The sequence below is a fragment of the Zonotrichia albicollis genome, chromosome 14, assembly GCF_047830755.1.
Source record: "Zonotrichia albicollis isolate bZonAlb1 chromosome 14, bZonAlb1.hap1, whole genome shotgun sequence".
Classification (NCBI taxonomy): domain Eukaryota; kingdom Metazoa; phylum Chordata; class Aves; order Passeriformes; family Passerellidae; genus Zonotrichia; species Zonotrichia albicollis.
Genome location: NC_133832.1, coordinates 8,460,432 through 8,480,513, shown reverse-complemented (window position 1 = coordinate 8,480,513; position 20,082 = coordinate 8,460,432). Strand labels below are relative to the sequence as shown.

The 20,082-nt window shown below is 43.8% G+C and overlaps 1 protein-coding gene across 5 annotated transcripts in view; it reads right to left on the bottom strand.

The window, feature by feature from the left end:
- MAMLD1 (mastermind like domain containing 1) overlaps positions 1–20,082 on the bottom strand; it is a 244,679-nt gene that overhangs the window by 36,650 nt on the left and 187,947 nt on the right. Inside the window, exon 1 of one of the 5 annotated variants that reach the window (XM_074551740.1) lies at positions 564–4,014. The exons of the other annotated variants lie outside the window; for them this stretch is intronic. The gene's annotated coding sequence lies outside the window, so the exon portion shown is untranslated. Of the gene's footprint in view, positions 1–563; positions 4,015–20,082 lie in introns of those variants that run through there. 5 annotated transcript variants of the gene reach the window in all.

The window sequence follows — 20,082 nt, the reverse complement described above, 5'->3', positions numbered from 1 at the left end:
CCTGACCAGTGCAGGGGACAGGAACACAATTCAGTGTTACTGGGCCCTGCCTGGCTCAGACATGCCAACCACAGTGGTGGCAGGAGAGCATCAACAAGGCACTACAACTTCTAGGATCAGGAGGTCCTGACCTCACTAATTCAAGAAGCTGTTGGCTGCAGAACATTCCTTCATCTGGTTCCAGATTCCCCAGGAAGGACCCGGTTAATTCCAACTCTTTCTCCTCTTTTTTTTTACACAATTTGACAAAATCAACAGAAAAGAGAAGAACACCAAAGCGTGTTCTTCTCCTTTCTCTGCTGATTAGTATAATGGGCAGCTGTGTTTTAAATTGAATACCTGAGAAGTGAATGGAAATATTTTAGAAATGCATCACACACACACACACACACACACACTCTCTCGTGAGCTGGCTGGAGGCTGCCCATGGCTCAGTATGGGAAAGCTTCATTCACATGTGCAAGCAAGGACGAAGCAGACAAGCAACAAAGGGGCTCTTGTGACATTGTCAAAATGCATTAAAATGCACTGGCATGCACAGGCTAACTTCTGTTTGGGAATACCTGGGAAACAAAGGCAGCTCTCCGATTCAGGGCATATCCGATTGTGAGTTCTCCATTATCTCAGGTTTGCTTTTAGCAGTGATCCCAGCACCCCTGTCCTCTCCAAACCAGCAGGCTGTCCTTCTGGGAAGGACCAAGTCACGCAGGAGCAACGCTGCTGGCTCGACATGGCAGCACAACCAGAATAAATAATAACTGTTTACGCTGCTCTGTCCACAGAAGCTGCACAGCTGTGGTTACAAACAGCTAATTTGTCACACGCTCCCTCCCTGCACCAAACTGATTCCCTCCATGTGGGCAGAGCACTCCACAGGCTTCTCTTGTCCAAGGAGGGAAAGGCAGCCTCAGCAGGAGAAGCCAGTCCTTGGCTGTGCCCTCCTCGAGCTGGGCTTGCTGTGAGGGTGACCTTGGGCATCAGGCACCAAACTTAGGGGGTGGTGCTGCCTTCAGGAACTCACTGTTACTCAATAAAGGGACAAAGGAAGGCAGGAAGTGGCAAAAACTGAAGCAGAGTGATCAAATTGTTAATAAATACATACTGTGATAGTTTCATTGGATTTTAATAACCAACCACACATGGGCATCTCTGGACTGGCTCCTTGCTTTGCCAGCACTCAGAGCATTTCTTTCTTGTAACATGTCAGCTGTCCTGAGCTGCTGCTCCAGCTCTCCCTGTGAGCCAGGCTGCCCCATGGCCCTCCTGGCAGCCCCTGTTAACTCTCCTCCTGGAGCTCATGCCTTCCTTCACCTGCCAGTGGGAACCTGGGAAGGAGCACCTGCATCCTACACTGGAGAGCCTTGTTCCTCCAGCCTCACAACTGACCCCTCCACCAGAAACAAGCCACTTCTAACCAGAGATTCCTATTTAGGCCAACATACTGCAGAAATGAGAGAGGAAAAACATTAGGCAAGGTATTTCAGTGCCTCTTCCTGTGCCTGCAGCCTGTCAGAGAGTCAAGCCTTGATTTACAACAACCGCAGGGTGCTGATTATTGATCTGCACCATCCCACCCCACGCCCTGCCACGGACAGATCCAACCTACAGCAGTGATTCCCACACCTACACAGCCTCTTGGAGTGAGCACTGAGACCAGAGGGCTGCTGCCATCCACACCCGCCTCAGCAGCTGCCCTGTGTCCAGAGCATGGCCAGAGACTCCCCTGATTTAATGAACTGATGTTCATGGATCCATGCCTGGGATATCCAGAATGGGAGTCAGATAACCTTCTTTCACTAAGAGCCTCAAGACCCTTGTAACCGTGGGAAATTCCACGTGTTGGTTTTTCTATTTGTTTCATTGAGGAAAAGAAATTATTGTAAAAGAAGATGGGGCAGGTGAGGAGGACATCAGTCTCCCCACAGATCCTGAGATTTGCTAATGTGGTGGCAGCCTTGCACAAAGCCTTTCAGAGCAAAACACCTCGGGAATCCAGGTCACTGACAGGCTGCTAAGATCTGGCATATCTGAATTGTTTTGACAGATAGAGCACATTTAATTTTTGGTGGAAGGACTGAGCAAGGCAGAAGCCTGAGATAAACAGAAGTATTTTTCCCCCCAGTATCTTCTCAAGGCATATTGCAAACTGTTCCCTCTGCAAAGTATAAAACCTGAGTCTAAGGTTTGCTTAACTGAACTGACCAGAGAATCTATCAGTCTCTGTCTCTTTCAAACACTAGACACTGCCAAAACTGGAAGTATGTGTTTGCCAGAGGCAAACTGTTTGCAGCATTCAGCGATCAAGACTTCAGCCTCTGTGGCTTCAACAAGCTTCAGCGAGACCTATCTGCCCATCAGCCCAAAATGTTTCTATCTGTTCTGACAAAAACAGTCATGCAATGAGAAAATGGAACTGGCAATTTTCCATATAAAACAGGAAAACTTCACATTTTTTTCTCCTGTGCCTTAAATTCACAGTTTGGAAAGTTTTGTGCTCTCCATTGCTCATTTATCCACACTCTAGACAGATTTTACTGTCCTGCTAATGTTTAGGGACAGTTGGTGAAAAAGAAGTGAGAATATGCCTGTGTGTTTAAAGGCTGGAAAGTGGATCTGATGTAAAATATTACCTTTTAAATAGCAGCAGTTACTTGCAGCCCCTCTGTGCTTGGTATTAGGCTGGCTTGTACATGAACAGCAAACCCCAAATGCTCCTGGGCAACAATCCCACTCCAGTACAGCAGGATCTGGCACTGCAGTGAGTGCATTTAGCACATCTGTAGGTTTCTGTTTGTGCATGCTGGCTGCAGTTTGGTAAAAGACACTCACATTATATACCTGAATCCAAGAAAAATTGCCTCCTGCTGACCAGAGAGCAGCCAAAGCAGTACCTGACTACAAGAAACATAAACTACATTTTATCAAAGTCATATCTCAGGGTACAAGGAGAACTCAAGGAGGCTCAAGCAATTAAAACTACCACTCACTTTCTCCGGACTAAGATTAAAAATAAGCTAAAATCACATTCTTCCTACTACATTGGGCTGTTTGACCCTTCTGATTTCAAGCAATTTGAGCATGGATGGACATTAAGTTGTCATTTTCCAGTGTAAGGAAAGAGGTCACAATGCAGTTCCCAACTACCAAAGGAATGCACCAGTGTGCTTAAAAATTGAAATTCCCCAATTTTTCTGGTAAGGAGTACCTGAGTAAAGTCCACTTTGGTCTGTTGGGTACTTGTAGGCTGCAAAGGTGGCAGATCTGTTTGTAATGTGGTATAGTGGTAAAGAAAGGATTATGAATAGGGAAAATTCACAGGGGGGGATTTCCTTCTATTCATCATGCTTATAGAAATAGGCAACTGGAAGGGAGGATGTAGGAAGAGGAATGGGGGGTGTAAGTCACTTTAACCATGAAAGGATGTTGGTTATTTGCCACCTTGTATGCATGATGTGGATTGTTTTACCTGACACTACATCTTAAAGATGGGAGTCTTCCAACTCCCATCTTTAAAACAAATATAGTAACAACAGGTATTGGAAGTTGCTCCTCAGGTGTGCAGATGTAAATCACCTCCCAAACACTGCTGCTACATGTGGAGAGTTTGATCTCCCCTCAGTGCACAGCACCAGTTGACTGGATGGGAGTGTGCACTGATCTCTGCCCCATTACTTGCACCACACATCGAGATCTTCCCCAGTTATTCCCTCTGTAAATCAGGGACCTCTTGCTGTGTTAAAAGAGAAAGAAAAGAACAAGGTGTGTGCTTTCCCTTTATAGATCTCACACTCCTGTTGTGAGTGCAAAGCTGCAGGAACCAGGGGCTGTGCTCACACACCCCCTGAGTGTGCATTGTCAGAGACCACAAAACACAGAACGGTGCCCTTTAGCTGGTAAGCACAGAAATCCCAAACACCAAGCATCATGACTACACAAAACCAGAATAATGTGATCTTACAATAAGCTTAGCCACAGAAACTAAGAGGAAATTCAACCTGGACTACCATGAGCCTAAGGCATTAGCTTTTTTTTTTTTTCTAAATTTTAACAAAGAATTAAGGGGAAGAAGATACTACACATATGATTTTCTCATTCACCGATTTGTGTGAATGCAATTACACTTCTAATGATAGAAATATGTGTGATCTATGTCTGGCTTTCAAAGGGAACAACTTACACCCTACAGAGCAGCAAGTATGTGAACAAGATTTTTCTAATTACCCCTCTGCAAAAACACAGGAAACATCACTAATGTCTGAATAAAGGCATCAATGTAGGATGAGAGAAGAAAAAAGGAGAAAGGAGAAAAAAGACATAGCCAAAGATATACCTATTTTGCCATCCTACATAAGCAAGATGCATGCAAGAGGCCAAGCACCATTCATTATAAAGAAATGAAAAAAGAAATAAACCCAGCAGCTTTGATACTTTTCAGGTCAGACAGAATTATCAGACTCATTTGGTAGGCACCAACAGAGATCTGCCCTATCAAAACAAATGTTCAGAGCCTTCCCATCTTGTCTTTCCTTAGCAATTCATCTGCTTTCGGTATTAATGTCACTGTTAAAATGGAAATTTTTCCAGGAGAAAAATTGCCATTGACAAATGGATCTGGAAGAACAGGACCAGTGCCTGCTCCTGTGTTGTGCTGCTAGCAGGAGATCTCTGTGCAGATGCCTTGTAATTAGTCATCTGAAGACTTACAGCAATCACGTCACACATATTGTTTGGCTGTAAGCTCCACGTTCCATTTAATGACAAGTGTTATTAACTAGACATCTGAAGGCAGAACAAGTTCTTTGCCTCTTGGTTTTAGGCTGTAGTACAAGAGCAATTCTTTCATATCTGGCTGTAAATCAAGATCAATCTTAGACTCAATGCCTTTCCATCAGTATTACCTCATCTTAGCTCAGTTTTAATACCAGCAGTATTGTTTTATATCTTTTTTATAGTCCATTAATTTCAAAGTCCTATGGAACACTTTGCAGTAATTTTGTAGACTACATTAATTTCTCACAGCAATGTCTAGGCTGGAGAACTGCAGATCCTCTCCACTGAGCAAAAAGTGATGTTTTTGCTGCTTGGGTCTCCCAGGATTTGAAAGATACTTTTCTCTCTTCCTTTTCAGCCCCTAACACTGGCACAGTTATGCAATGACCACAAGTAGAAGAAACAGGATGTACGTGTTCCTAAATTATGAGGTAGGTTTTCCACTTACTAGATAAGCAGATAAAACCCAGTCTGACACTTCTTTTCTGCTACATAATGTATTATATTTTTAATATCTCAGAAGACTTAGTCCTGTGGTTTTACCAAACTACAGGTGCCATTCTGTCAAAAGGTATGGTTGGGGAATTAATAGCCTGGAGGCAGAGCCTCCAATTAGGTCAAACCTAGGGACAAAATGCTTTCAAATTCACAGAACAGTAAGAGACAATGTGATTTCAGTCTGAGAAAAGGGCATTTTTATTCCAACAGCTGAAATAATCACACTTATTCCTCCAAAGAATAACAGCTCCAGCCTCCTGTGTGTGGCTGCCCTGAATGCTGAGACCAGCACCCTCACATCTGCCAGCCCAGGGCCCTTCTGCTGACTGCCTGCACTGGAAAATGATCTATTACTGAATCCAGAGCCCAGAGCTCTCCTCTGGGCCCAGGCAGGACAAAACATTTAAAAGAGCAGTTTGAGGTTTCTCCTAAGTGGTACCAAAAACTGAAGCACAGCTCTTAAGAAGGATGGAACAAGTGGGCAAGGAAAGAAACATCCTGAACAGCTCCTCTCCTGCTCCTTTGATATCCTCTGTCTTTCAGAAAATGAAACAATAAACAGGATATTGATTAATACAGATCCAGAAAACCAAGCCTGACTTAGAGAAAAAGATAATCAATCTAGTCCCACAGAAAGTGGGTGTAGAGAGAGGTCTGTATAATGGCCAGAAGCAGAAATCTTTTGTAAGGCATGAGGAATGAATATTTAATTTGTTTCTGACTACTTCATGTTATCCCACCACTTTCATCTTCACCAACCCAGCACCTCTGCTATTCTCAGTGTGCATCAGCTGGAATATGAAAACAATTCATTGGAAAAATGCTGTTTGTACACACCTTTCCTCCTGCAGCAGGGAGATGAGCAGCTCAGCATCCAGCTCTTGCTCCTGTAGTACCTGCTCTTTGAACATGGCTCTTGAACTTACCCAGGCACCTTCAAAGGGATTCTGCATGTCAGTGGTACTATAAACCCTAAACCAAACACAGATTCCAGTCCTGAAGCCCGAGTTCTGTATAAAGCTGCTGAAATCTTGGCCTCCATTAAGTAAATTGGTTGGACTTGATGATCTTAGGTCTTTCTCAACCTAAATGGTTCTATGAATATTTTGGGACGCTGACTTCATCAGGGATGACATTTCACTCTTTGCTCCTTCCTCCTAACTAAAGGAGTGAATTAAAAATACACAGGAATTGGAGAATTTCTCTCTGCCAGAATATGCAATGCCATAGTTACTTGGGTTTTAACCAGAGAACCTCTTGACTTGCTATAGATACCAATTCCCCTCTGTCCTAGAAGCAATGTTAATCACACATTCATCACTGCAAATTGACAACATAAATGCTGACTTATGCAAACAATATTAGAGAAAATGGTGTTCTTGCTGCAGAAGTGAATTACACAGCCTTTTAAGCTTTCTACACTTCTCAGTTTTATGTAAACTCCAATGTCTGAGCTTTTGTTCTGCCTTGAAAGGTCACACGGTTGAAAGCCATGAAACATAGCATGTGTTCCTACTGATATTAAAATACTGTTTACTAAATCATGCATATAAATGTAAAGAAGAAACTGTTTGCAACCTACTGCGTTAATAAGAGATGATTTATAAAACAACACAATTCCAAGTATCAACATGTGGAATGTAAAGATCTGATCTCAATCACACAATGTGATTTTTTGGGCTGTTTTTTGAAGCAAAATCTCTGCACTGCAATCACACTAACCTCTGATGACACTGAATTTGACTGATTAAACTCTTAATCGTGCCAGTGCTTAACTTCAGGAATACAAGTGGCCTTTTCAGATTTGAGCATATGATTGCACATTTGCAAGATCGGGACTTCATTTGCATATTCAAACTGCAAAACTGCATCTTCCCTTTGTCTGTGTAAGGCCAACTATAGCGCTCCAAATGCTAAACAACCACCGTGGAGTTGGACAGTATTTTTAGCATCTCTGTGGTGCACTCCTATCTTTAGCTGCTGTGTTCACAAACAATCCCACAGGACACTGCATAGCTGACATAGCTCAGGCTCTTCACCACATTCCAACTTTTCTCCCAAAACATGGTGAAAGCAGAGTATAAAACAGACCAGTTCAGGACCTGCTACAGTTTCCTAAGATGCATTGTCTAGAGCAGAGCAGAAATATTTTCAAGCACAAGAACAATAAAACCTCAGCACATTCTGCTCTGGAGTGGTGATGGAGCTTGCTGTGACTTCCTCGGGGGAAAATGCAGCTCTGCACTCCGAGTTTGCACTGTGCAGATAAATCAAGTAGGACAGCAAAGGATTTCTGCATGTTGTTTCCTAGCAGGATGTGCCCATGGGTTCATGGCAAATTTCTGGTCAAAGCTTAACCCTGCAAGAGAAGTTAATAATTGAACTTGCCAAATCATCACAATTTCTAAATCCAACTGTGCCTTGTTTTTACAAAGGGGCATATTAAACCACTGAGCCATTTTATTAGACTCATGCTCATGTAACAAAAACATGTGTTAGCTCTTGAGTGCCAAGTACCATCCTGGAGGGTTACCAATCCCTGATACAGACTTTGTAGCCAGACTGCAGTTATCTGTCACAACAGAGGAGGTAGTTTGGAATACACTGGCTGAAGCATGCTGCTCCACTTGGGAATACTTTACATGGTCCTGGTCTCTTTGTAAAACTCCAGGGGGATGAATTGCAGCAAGGAAAATGAGCTTGAAACCTACTGCTGGCTGTAGTAGGACTGGCTCACAGAAGCCTCCTGGATGGCTGGAACTCCCTTCCTTCCCGATAGGAACTTTTGCAATGGGTGCAGCATCAACATGCAGCTGCAGCAGCTGGGTCAGAGCTGAGTGCATAGGAAATGCTTTCAGTCATCTGCACAAGGCATTTCAAAACTACAGGGATACCACAAAGAGAGAAAAGGCTCATCAGGGGAATGGGAGTATTAATCAGATGATTGACCTTTGAAGCTTTGAATATGAAATGCTTTGCACACTGAGCTGGAGCTGCACATGGAGACAATAGCCTGCAATATCTTGATTTACAGAGGAAGTACTGATGGAATTCCATATATCCTGTTAATGGTGAAAGGAAGGGACTATTTTTTTCATTAAGTGTCTTAGCTAAGCCTTGCAGATGAGCCTAGACACTTGGCTGCAATTTAATTTCAAGGGGACAAGATAACCTGAAAACTCTCAGAAAACCTAGACCTTGTGAGTGCTTTACAAACAGACTCCTCATTTCCCCATCTCACTTATCTTCTCTCCCAATACTACGTGTGATCAAACAATCTCTTATTAGAACTCTTTAAACACGAATGGACTTTCAAACAAACTGTGTTCATTGGCTTCCCCTGGCCCACCACAGGTGTGGCTGTATGTCTGGGAGGTGAGAACTGAGGAACAGTACCAGGGCTGGGAGGGTGTCCCTTGGCCCTGCAGCAGCACCAGAGCAAGCAGAAACGCACAGGGGGCAGTGGCCAGGCAGCACCATGTACCGTGCACTATGGCTGCAATACACCATGGCTACAACATACAAGTGCTCTTTTTTTGTGTTCTGCTCAGAGTTATTTTTTCCTGTTAAGCATAACACAAATTCAATCCAGAGTCTCATGTTTTTTTGTCCCAAGTGTTCACATTATGTAACATGAGCATCAGGTTAAAGAGAAAACCAAAAAACCCTGCAGGTACTTTGATCTTTTTTTCTGAGCCCCTGCCTAAAGGACAATTTTTCAAGTGAGTAGAGGCTTTCCCTCCACCCAGAGAGCAAGGCTGACATCCTGGGTTATAGTCCTTATCCTAGTAAGGGCTCCTTAACTGAGAAATGTGGGTTGCAAGACTTGGCCTTTACTAAGAAACAATGATATTACAGGAAAGCTCACTGTATGCTTTTGAACATCAACACTTAATTACCCTTCTATTTTCTAATACAGACATGATGTCTGGAGTTGAACAAACACATTCTTGAAAGGTCAGAACACTTAAACTGTGTGTACCTAGTTTAGGATGACAAACCTGTTGCTGCTTTTTAGCTATGACATTTCAGTTTACCCACAAGAATTACACTACTTCCCCTAAAACTTTCAAGCTCGAGAAAAGTGTCTGAAAGTGAAGGCAAAACTCTTTTTTGACACAAATTTATCACAGCTGCCACTGAATACTGTCACTTACTGAGAATTCTGCCTCTCCTCCAAAAAGGGCTTGAGCCACCAGCAAACACAGGCACAGGGATGCCCAGTCCACTTTGGGAGAGGGGCTGGCTTGGCTGGCTGCTGCCCAGTTCAGCACACACAACCATTCCCCAAACTGTGCAAACCTGAACCAACAGCTATGAATTCTCCCAAACCACACAGCTGGAGGGCAAGCAGCTCTTCATTTTTTTTTCTGAAAGAATGGGAGGAACTTCCTCTTTCAGCTATCGTTACGTGGGTTAGTGGGGATTTAACTGCTGCAACCATCAGGAAACAACTGTCCAGATGGCACCATGGAGTGTTCCTGGGCAGCTGCAAGATTGTGTTATATAAACTGGGAATTAAGGTTTGGATTTCTGGAGGTGAAATCTATCACTAAACACTGTGTTGTGAAACCTTCAAGTTTCAGGGCATGCAAGGAATTGAAGGGGCGCCACTTTAATCCAGAGAGGAGAGGTTCAGTTAACTTCAACAGAGCTGCTTGAGATGACTTCATCACTTCAGACCACATTCCTTCCCTGGGACTCAGAGATCCTGAAGCCAAGGCCACTGAGCTAGCTCTGGGACCAATTAGCATGGGTGGGCACTGTGTTACTGCAACCCACCTGGCTGGGACATGCATGTGCTGTGCTCAGGTAGTCTCAGCAGTCTTAAGTGGAATTGTACTGAGAGAACATCCCCTTAAGGACATCTTAGGCACAGAAAGATGACTGTCCTCTATCAGAAGTGACAGCCTCTCAGGTGGAAGTGGCTGAACTCCAGCTGAGAGGCACTGACTGACTGCAAACTCAATGGAGACAGAAGAGGTGAGCCACTACAAAGTGGCTGAGGGTAACCATTTTATCTCACATTGGCACAGAAGCTGGCAGGTACTGCTCTGTAGAAGGAAATGAAACTTCTTCAAATGCACTAACTTGAGTCCTTCCAAGTGCTTACCACAGCTGCAACCCCTCACCTCCATCTGTACCTATTCAAAGCTCTGCCAGGCCCTTGACAGCACTTCCTGTACACATCATGACCATCAATATGCATTTCAGCAGCCTCCCATTCCCAAGTTCCTATAAGAGGGCCTTCTTCTCTTCTGAAGCAAATTTTCAGCAGTGTCCCTCCCAGTGCCCACCAGCAGCCCTGGCTCCTCACCATGGCACACACCCAGCCCTGGGGGCAAGAGATCTCCAGTCCTTCAAAAGTAACTTCCTACTGAACTGAAGAGACTGCAAAGAAAAGGTACCTGGTTTCCTGTGCTCCAGACACCACATTTACCAGACATGATGTAGGAAATGGGCAGGAAACACCAACCCTATGTATGGCAGCAATTCTTCCCCCTCCCTCCATGACACGTTTGAGCACTCCAAAACCTGACCTTGCACTTTTTAGTGCAGGCCTTCTTGCACAAACATTTGAGTCAGATCGGGAGCCAAAACCAAACAGAAAGCCAAACACATTGCCAAACACATTAATTTTTTTAATGAAAAAGGCTGACACCCTGTTTTATACCTGTTTGTACTCAAATCTAAAATGCACTGTATATTTTTAACTGCATGAATTTGGTAATATCAACAAAAATTAAAAAAAAAACAACTTTAATTAATATATATCTATTTTATACTCCTTCTGATACTGATGTAAAAACTGTTAAAGAACTGATATCATTTGGGCTTCATACAGACATGAGAGGTGCTGATGAACAAGAAAGGTGTATTATCATTAAGCACATTGTTAGGAGGTTTCAGCTGTTATATTTCTCCCTTTTACAGTCATCTTCACTTTGCTTCTATTTCAAAATCTTATCAGAACACCAACACAGAATTAGTCCTTCACCTCGTTTCTTTGCACAATTGTTTGGACACTGTATTTAAAATAGCACTGTTCTAACCTGGCAGCATTTTATATTTACTTTATCCAGACATAAATGACAGGCTAAAGAATAAGGAATTGTAATCAGATACAGCATGTCTTCCCCTTGTAAAACTACCTCTTTTTTCCTCTTGAGCACCTAAAGTTGAAATACAATTTCCCTCTTTTGTTTCTCCATTCATTATATACGAACAGGGACAGATAAATGTCAAGTGTATCTTTAAAGGAAAAATGCACCACAATTTATCAGTCCTCCAACGCAAAAAAACCCTCCTTCTGCTTAAATTTGAACTACTTTTTCTTAGTATACAACAAGACACCAAAAATAAGACATGGGAGAAGTGGGGTGACGTTGGGGCAGACTGTTGATTTACGGAAGTTTCTGCCCCAGCTGCGTGTTGCCTTACACAGCATTTCCTGGTTTCTGTGAGACAAATCTGCCCTGTAACAAGACAGACAGTAAGTCAGAAGTGTCAATAAGAGCAACTCCCTGAAAACAAACTTTGCTCATTTACAATACAGTGGTTCTAGTGTGGGACATGGAGCTGCACTTTGGGGAAGGAGCTCGCCTGGCTCCTGGGAGCAAACTGCGCCCACGGCAAAGCACGAGGCCCCACTTCCCAACTCTGCCAAGAAAAGGGCAATCCTGGGAAAAACAAGCTGGCCAGAAGCTGGGTCACCAGCTTTCCTCACCAAGCACTTGCCCAAGATGAGATTCTACTTGTCACTAGGTGCCCCCGCTCCCAGGGCCTCTCAGGGTAGGGCTGAGATAGGAGGGCACCTTGGGCAGCTCTTCACAGCGACTCTGAAAACCACAGGCTCTTCAGGACTGCTCATTTCATGATGCCAAAATGAAGCTGGTATGGGAGTCCCAGATAGCTCACACATTGCCATGGTCTGGATCTCTCACTGGCCCACATTAGTTTTGGGTTCTCTGAGAGGCCAAACTTCTTTTTCCCTTAAAATGTACAGAAGCTCATGGATTGAATGGGAAGGGAGGAGAATTAACCACTGTGTTCTAATGATTTGTGACTAACTCTAAGAGCAATCCAAGAACCAGGAGGAATTCCTGTTACCCCTTAAAAACATGTGTATCTCCATATAAGAAAACAGCGTCAGCCTTCACCAGCACATAGTAAGCTCCTGGCTTCTGTCAAACAACTAAACACTTTTAATAGAAACCTGGTCCATTAACAAGCTGAACCATCAAGCAGGCACACAAGAAAAGCAAACAACCCCAGCAAGAGCTGTCTTTCCATGATGAACAAAAAACTATTTACAGTAAGAGAAATGATACAGCTTCTAATAATGATTTTCCTCCCTCTCCCATGCATCTGCACACAAGCGTCCCTTTATTTCTGGTGCAAATTTAAAGAAGCAAACCTTGCCCTTGTCTGTGCTCACCTGATCCTGGGGGTTCCTTTGTGCTGATGTCCTCCCAGCACCCATTTTGCCACATTTCAGTGCCAGCTGCAAGATCTCATTGGGTCCAGCCTCTCCACTGCCCCATGCATCAAACACATTTCTGTTTGGGTATTGGTCATCAGTAATATTTTTTTAAATAAAAGCAGAACTTGGGCTTTTCCTCTCTGAAATCTGTCTTTAGGATCTTCTATACTCAGAACAATCTGTATTCAGTTTTGCAACTGGACCTGAGCTGGTGAAACAACTGGAACCTTTGCTGCTGATTTCAGTGGGCATTTCTCTGTGTATCCATTCACAGTTTGCCCTTTTGAGGATGAAATGATCTCCACACCTTTTACAGCACCACCAGCACTCACCCTCACTTTCCGCATACCTGTGCATCTAGATATGAATAGAGATTTTATTGTTCCTGCAGTCTCCATATTTGACTTCTTTCAAACCCCACGTGCAATACAAATAACTGCATTACAAGGAAGAGAAAGTACATGTTTAACACAAACATTTATAATTCCAAAGCCTTAGACAACAATTGAGATAAACCCAGCATCAGTGGTAGTACAAGCTGTGCTGGGTGATTCAAGGGGGGTCCTCAAGGTGCAATTTGCATTTAATGCTTCTGCCACCAGCTCAGGCTTTGGGTGAACATAACATCCCACCTCATTAGGCAGGTGGAATAAAATGGAGGTGAGGTTTACAACACTCCTACTTGGTGTGGGAAGAACCACACTCACTTGACAGGAAAGGTGATGCTACGTCCTCTGATGAAGATTTCATTTCTGGAATTTTTATTTCTGAAATAGGATTGACCCCCTCCCCCCCACCATTTTAAGTATGCTCCCAAAGGCATTCCTAACAACAGCAAATCTGTGTGCAATGCTCTCCTCAAATCTTCTGCCTTTCACATACAGGCCAGCTGCTCTCCAGACACAGCACTGGGCTACAGAACCGGGCTGCTCTGATTTATAACCAAGGTGCTTAAAATAAGGCAATCTAATTATTGACTTGATAGCCCACAATGTCTGCAGTCAGCAAAGTTTAAAAAATGCAAAATATTGACAGGATCAGACAAATACATAATGAGGGAGTTATTAAAATGCAAATTGCCTGCCTTCTGGTACTCCTGTGGTGCATGCACAGGACCCCAGAGCCTGCATCCCTCTAGCTCTGTGCTGGTTAGGAGGAAGAAAAGAAACAGAGCTGGGGAAATGAACAGGCAGAGCTATCACAGGCCAGCTGGAGGGGACCCCACAGCATGGGGGTGACCCAAAGAAAGACAAGGACTACATGGGAATGGGAGGCATTGCAAGAACAGGCAGCCCTGCACGCAGTGGGCCCCAGACTTTTGCAGGATTTCAGAAAGGTCCTGGAGCAGAGGGAAGCTCAACAACAACAGTTCAGTGACACATCTATACATCTATTTTGGGGAAACATCCAGAAGTGAAACTTTTTGCAAGTTGGTGAAACTTGATATCAAAATGCACGAAAGGCTCTGCATAAAGATTTATTAAAAAAAAAAAAGTCCAAAGAAAGGATGTAACAAAAATCCTCTGTCCAACCTTATCTGGGATGGTAACACCTGCCTTTACAGGTTGATATGTTCAGAAGAAAAAGTTCACTGCCCTAATCCAGTTTGAGAAGTCATAACTGGAAGGTAAATAGGGTATTGTTACAAGGCATAGAATTACTTCCCTTCTCATCTCTGTCCCCCACTTTTTCTTCTCATTTAAATAGCCTTCTAATCCTGTGGACTGTCTGGTATACACTTATTATTTTACCTTGCAGACACATTCCTTTAAGTCTGAGGGCTGTGTATGTGTCTAGATGTCTATAATAGAACAAGTAAAATAATACCATTCCCAGCTGGGCTGGATGATCTAAGCCCCCACCAGGAGAAAACTTTGATGCATAATATAATTTCATGCAATCCATTTCAGTCATGTTAATATTACTGTAACAACTTCTAAAAATTACTCCAATATAGACAGTGATACCTAATTAACAGGCAAATTCTAAGGGGGAAGTTAAATGCTAATTTTACACTGGCATTTAGCCTAAGAACTTCATTATGCCATCTTCTATTTTAAACTGTAGCCATCCCACCTTGTGCTGTGCTGCTGCCTGTTCTCAGGCAGCATTGCGTGGAGCACAATAATTCCTTGCAAGACAGACAAGGTCACAATGGTTGGGGCTGGGAACCTGCCTGAAACCAGGAGGAAAGCTGGTCCCTGCCCCAGGAGCCTGCAGGGACTCTGACACTAAGCTTTAGCATCCACGCTTCCCCTTGGAAAGGGAATTTTGTGCAGGGCACTAAACTGGTGGTTGGGGATAGAGGGATGTAGCTGCTCAGGGCTCCTGAAAAGGCATCAAAAGGAAAAGAACACCGCAGCAATACAATCCCCACTGAATACTGGCCCTTTCCAGTACTTGGTTAGAGCAGCCATGGGCAATGTGGGGTCAGGCAGACAAAGGTTGCTGAGCCTTCCACACCACTGGTGAGCAGCACTGATACCAGCCAATTCGAAATCTCATCTTTTGGATACACAAAATCCAAAACAGATGGTGCTTAAAACACACTGACAATGGCAAAAGTGCAGAAAAAATATTGAAAAATACTACAGAATACTTGAACTTACAGCCAGGGCTGTGGTAAAGCTGTATCAGATTTGCATAGAAATTAGATGCCTCGTTAGCTGCAGATAGATGTACAACTGCCCAAATTTAAACTTCCTCCTTTCCCTGGCTCACCACAGTCATTACAAATCATGTGGCTGAATGAAAGCTGAAAAAGCACCAAGAACTTGGCAGTTTTGCTGCAGTGAGTCCCATAATAAATGAGGGACAAGGGGTGGCAGCACTGATAATAACAAAAACACATTTTGTGCAAAGCAACCTACTATTGTTCATATGTAGAATACATCATGTTGCTAGGAGGGAACAAACTGTCCTGCACTTTATAGATAGCCATTTTATTACAGATTCCCCCTGACTGTGACTCTAAACTCACACAATCCACACGCCCTTTCTTTTTAATAAATGCACAAGATACACAACACGGCTGGATGATGTTATGCTGCTCTAGACAGCAGCTTCAAATGCAGAGTTGGAGGTATATTTCTAATGTGCAGCATCACATATAAATTATTAACAAAAGTTAAGGATTGAAAGCAGAGCAAAGCATCATCTGCCCAGCTAAAGTCAGTTCCTGAACCATGCAGAGCAGCATCCCCCTGTACTCACACCAAATGGGCTGGAGGCAGCTCGGTACCCAGGAGCCCTGGTCCCCACGGCATCTCTTCCTGGTCTCCCCATCAAATTCAAAAATCCTGAGGGCTTCTTGGGAAGCCAATTTTTCTCTCTCCCTCCCTCTAAAGTGAGAGGGGCTAGGTGGGGTTTAGTTTTGTGAGAACTAGGCCTTTTTCCTAAAGCTAAAAATGTTTGTATAGATACGAACAGCCTTGACCACGTGCAGGAAAATCTAGTGCATTGCTTATCAGTCGATTTGGCTTCACACCAAGAGTAACACACTGCTATAAAGGGCCAACACAGTGTGAAAAAGGAGCTGTTCTACTAGAATACACTCTGTTAATTCTGGTTGAACTGACATTCTCCTAGGACAAGAGCTCAAAACACATTTAGACTGTTGTACTAAAGTGTGGCAGGGAATGGAGCAGCAGGCTGGTTTCTCTGATGTCACCAAACAACAGGCAGACACCCCCCTGCTTCCCCCCCCCCAGAAAAAAACCCCGTCAATCTCTTGAGAAAGCAATGTGGGACAAACTCTCCCAGCATCATCTTCCACCAAAATAATATACCAGGTTTTGAACAAAAATCCCCTCCACCCTAGCAGGGAAAAAAAAAAAACCTGAAAAGTCAAAAATTCCAGCCTTGCTAGACTTACAGTAATTGTCCTTTATAAGAAGAGCCCTCTAGTTATGTGAAATGCCATTGCCTCGGCGAGGCAGGCTCCCCACGCTCCGCACAGGAAGGAAGCAGACACACATCTCTTTAAGAGCCGTTTCCTCTCTGCTCTATTAATTTCAGAGATTAAGCAAGCCACTCCTTTGTGGCATAACAGAGCAAGATAGAGCCATTGTGTTTGAGGAGAGTCCTGCTCACTGGCTTCCTACCTTTCAGTGGGGGGATGCATTAGCACTTTATTCTCAGATGAAACACCAGAAAACTTCCAGCAGCCCTAAAACCCCCTCATTCTTAAATTACAGTTTCAGCACAGAAAAGGCCAGCAGCACCATTCCTCTCTCCCCCACTGATGAAGGTTTCAGTGTCTCACTGACAGTTCAGGATGTGTAAAAACCAAACCACTTGTATTCGAGGAGGAATTTTCTTTTCAAGGGCCCTGAATCAACAGGACTTATTTAATCAAGATTATTTTGCCTGGACACACACATCCCACCTCCTGTCCCTCCCTGCTGTGTTGAACCTGAAGCACTAAATTTACCATAATTTTTTCATCTTCTTTTCTTCCTTTAAAATTTATATTTATAGAATTTATGAAATCTTCTGCTTGCACAAAGTCCCTTCAGCTTGTACCACAGCCTGATGACCTTTAATAATTCCAAGGCCATGGCCTCTCCATTTCAAAGACTATCACCACATCTCGTGTTGGAGCCTGGGATTACATGGGCAGCCAAAGCAACCACCAGCTGACCAGAGCTTCAGCTGTTCCTAAAGTTTTCTGATGGAAGAAGAGAGAAGCAGGAGAAGATTCAGCCACTGAAGGGTAATTTGGGATCCCCACTCCAAGCCTGAGCTTCCACATTTCCTCCTAAACCACACTGAGATATTTTATCCTCAGCTTTCCAGGTTTCTTTCCAGACTGCTGAGGCTGGGAACACAGGACCCTTTTGGAGTCAGCAGCCATAGGAAATTCCACTTTGTGGGGGTGCACAAAGCCGCAGAATCCTTGAGACACGGTCACATTTCTCACAGTGTCACCACAGCCCTGGCTAAACAGAAATGCCATCAGCGGCAAACAGATACCTTCAGGGGGAGGGGGAACAGATAAGACAGGCTCAGGGCTTTGAGCAGCAGCAGCAGGAGTGATCTCCTGGCTGAAGCAGGAGCCTGTGAGCCAGAACACTGTTTGTACTGTACCTTCCCTTGCAACACAGAGTCAGGAACACAAAACTCATCCAGATAAAACAATCTGCCTATTCAGCAGCTTTCTTTTCATGAGCTGCTTCATCTTTGCAGGCTGCCTCCCCCTTTCCCCTCCCCGCTTCCCAGTCACCAACTGAAAAGTTCAGAAAGAAAAGCAAAGGAGAAAGGAGTTGTTCAGACAAAGGGCTGATTCTCTGAAGGGGAGGGCACACACAGAAAACACGGTCACGGTGTTCTGGGCACAGAGCTGGCACCAAGCTCTGCCAACAGTTGTAGGACTCTGCTCCCCAGGCTCTGCCTCAGGTTTTGGGACCATGCATTTAGAAAAAGGAGGGAGCTGTAGCTCCTGCACCTCCAGCAGCAGCCTCCTGGATGAGTTCCTGGCCAACACTGCAGCTGGGAAATATTTGCACCTTTGCACCTTCTCCCAGCAGCTACACAGGGCAGGGGCCTTGCAAGCTTTTGCCTGTCTGTTGTCAATAGAAATCTTAACCCCATCCAGAGATTTTTCCTCTGGGACATTCTCTTGCAAAAACCAGTTTGGGTGTTCAGTTGGTTTTTTTTTTTTTTTCACTATTAAACAGATACACTTTTCTGGTGTATGAATGTAAATCACCAGTTCATATTGCAGAGGTGACTCAACAGCCATTTAGATGCCAACATGTAGTTACTTCTGGATGGAGCAGGATGTGATTCAGCAACTACAGGCAAGTAGCAGTGTACTCATTTCATCTTCAAGGCTCCTTTTTTCCTTAATAAATTAAATAAAAAATCAGTTTATTCATTTTTACTTTGTTGAGATTTTTTGTTACAGTCATTACTGGTCTAGCATAGCTCTTTAGAATTCAGAAAACCTATGAGGAATTGTAGTATTGCCACACATCAATAAGGCTAAAAATCCTCTGCTTGGCATCACATTTGGCTTAGCCTCTGAAAAGCTTTCTTCTACATTTTATCAACATTTCACCCAAAATGCAGCCCCCACTACAGGTGTTTTACACCAACAGCTGGAAGCAGCTCCTTTGCTGCTCTGCTGTCTTAGGACAGTGCCAGAGCAGGGCACATCAGGGGCTGGCCCCTGCTCCATGGGCAGTTTGGAGGATCACAGTCACCTTCCACCCACATCCAAGCTGCTGGAACAGCGGAGGTGAGGTGATTGCAAAACACAGGTGAGATGTTTATTTTTTACTGTGCTCTTTGTGAGGTACAGAAATGGCTGCACTGAACATATCAACCTACAAAGCTGAGCAGGAGAAGCCCTGGTTAGCAGGGGTGATGCAGAAGGTGCACAAGGATGCAGGAACAGGCCCAGAGCTTGGAGGTGCTCCTTGGCATCTTCTCCTGAGCAGTTCTGAGTGCCTTCATCAAAAGCAGAAGTGGTAAACTTTACACAGTGCTTTGCATCAAGGTTGGCAGGGGGGAAGCAAACTACCTGAGCAGTCCTGGAAGATCTAAAAGGCAGGATTTATTATTTTTAATAATGAAAAACTAAAAAATCTACCTTGATCATAAACTCAGAAGCTTTGAGTCACTGAAGAAAGAGACAGGGATTTTTTTTTAAATTGTAATTTTGGAGTTTAGAAGCCCAAACTGAGTGACAATATTAAAATCATCAGTCACAGCAACCTTGTTTCCAACATACAAACTTTTGCTCACATCTTCTATACAGGCAAATCCTGTTCACTTATTGCCTTTATGCCCAACCTGACTAAGGACACAAACATGCTCTTTGCCACCCACTTTGTGTGGCTGTACTTCCCTGTACCACTTCCAGGGATTAAGAGGAATTTGGTGCTGGGGTAGGTCTGGACCAGGCCTTTGCATTAGAGAGAATACCATGCTTATTGACAGGAGTTTTGGTCCCCAAATCTGGAAACCAGCCCCCCATCTATTTACAGCTTACTGCAAAACAATTCTGCACTGGGTTAGTTAAAACCATGAACTTAAGTGTTTATGTAAGAACCCTTTTTCTGAAGTGCAATAATGGTCTATTAGCTTTCATTTAAATTGGCTCCTAATGAAGGTAAATAAAATAAAAAGCATTGTTTTCACCCTGCCTGCCTGAATCCCAGCACACACCAGATGATGAGCAGTGTCACTACCTTGCTCAGACAAGACCTGAGTCCTCCTGGTTGAAATTCTGCCCTGAACAGTTCACCTTTCAGATGTGTTAAATCTCAGCCCTGCCATGCAATAGTTACCTTCACATAGGGTTAAAGCAAAACACAGTAGAAATA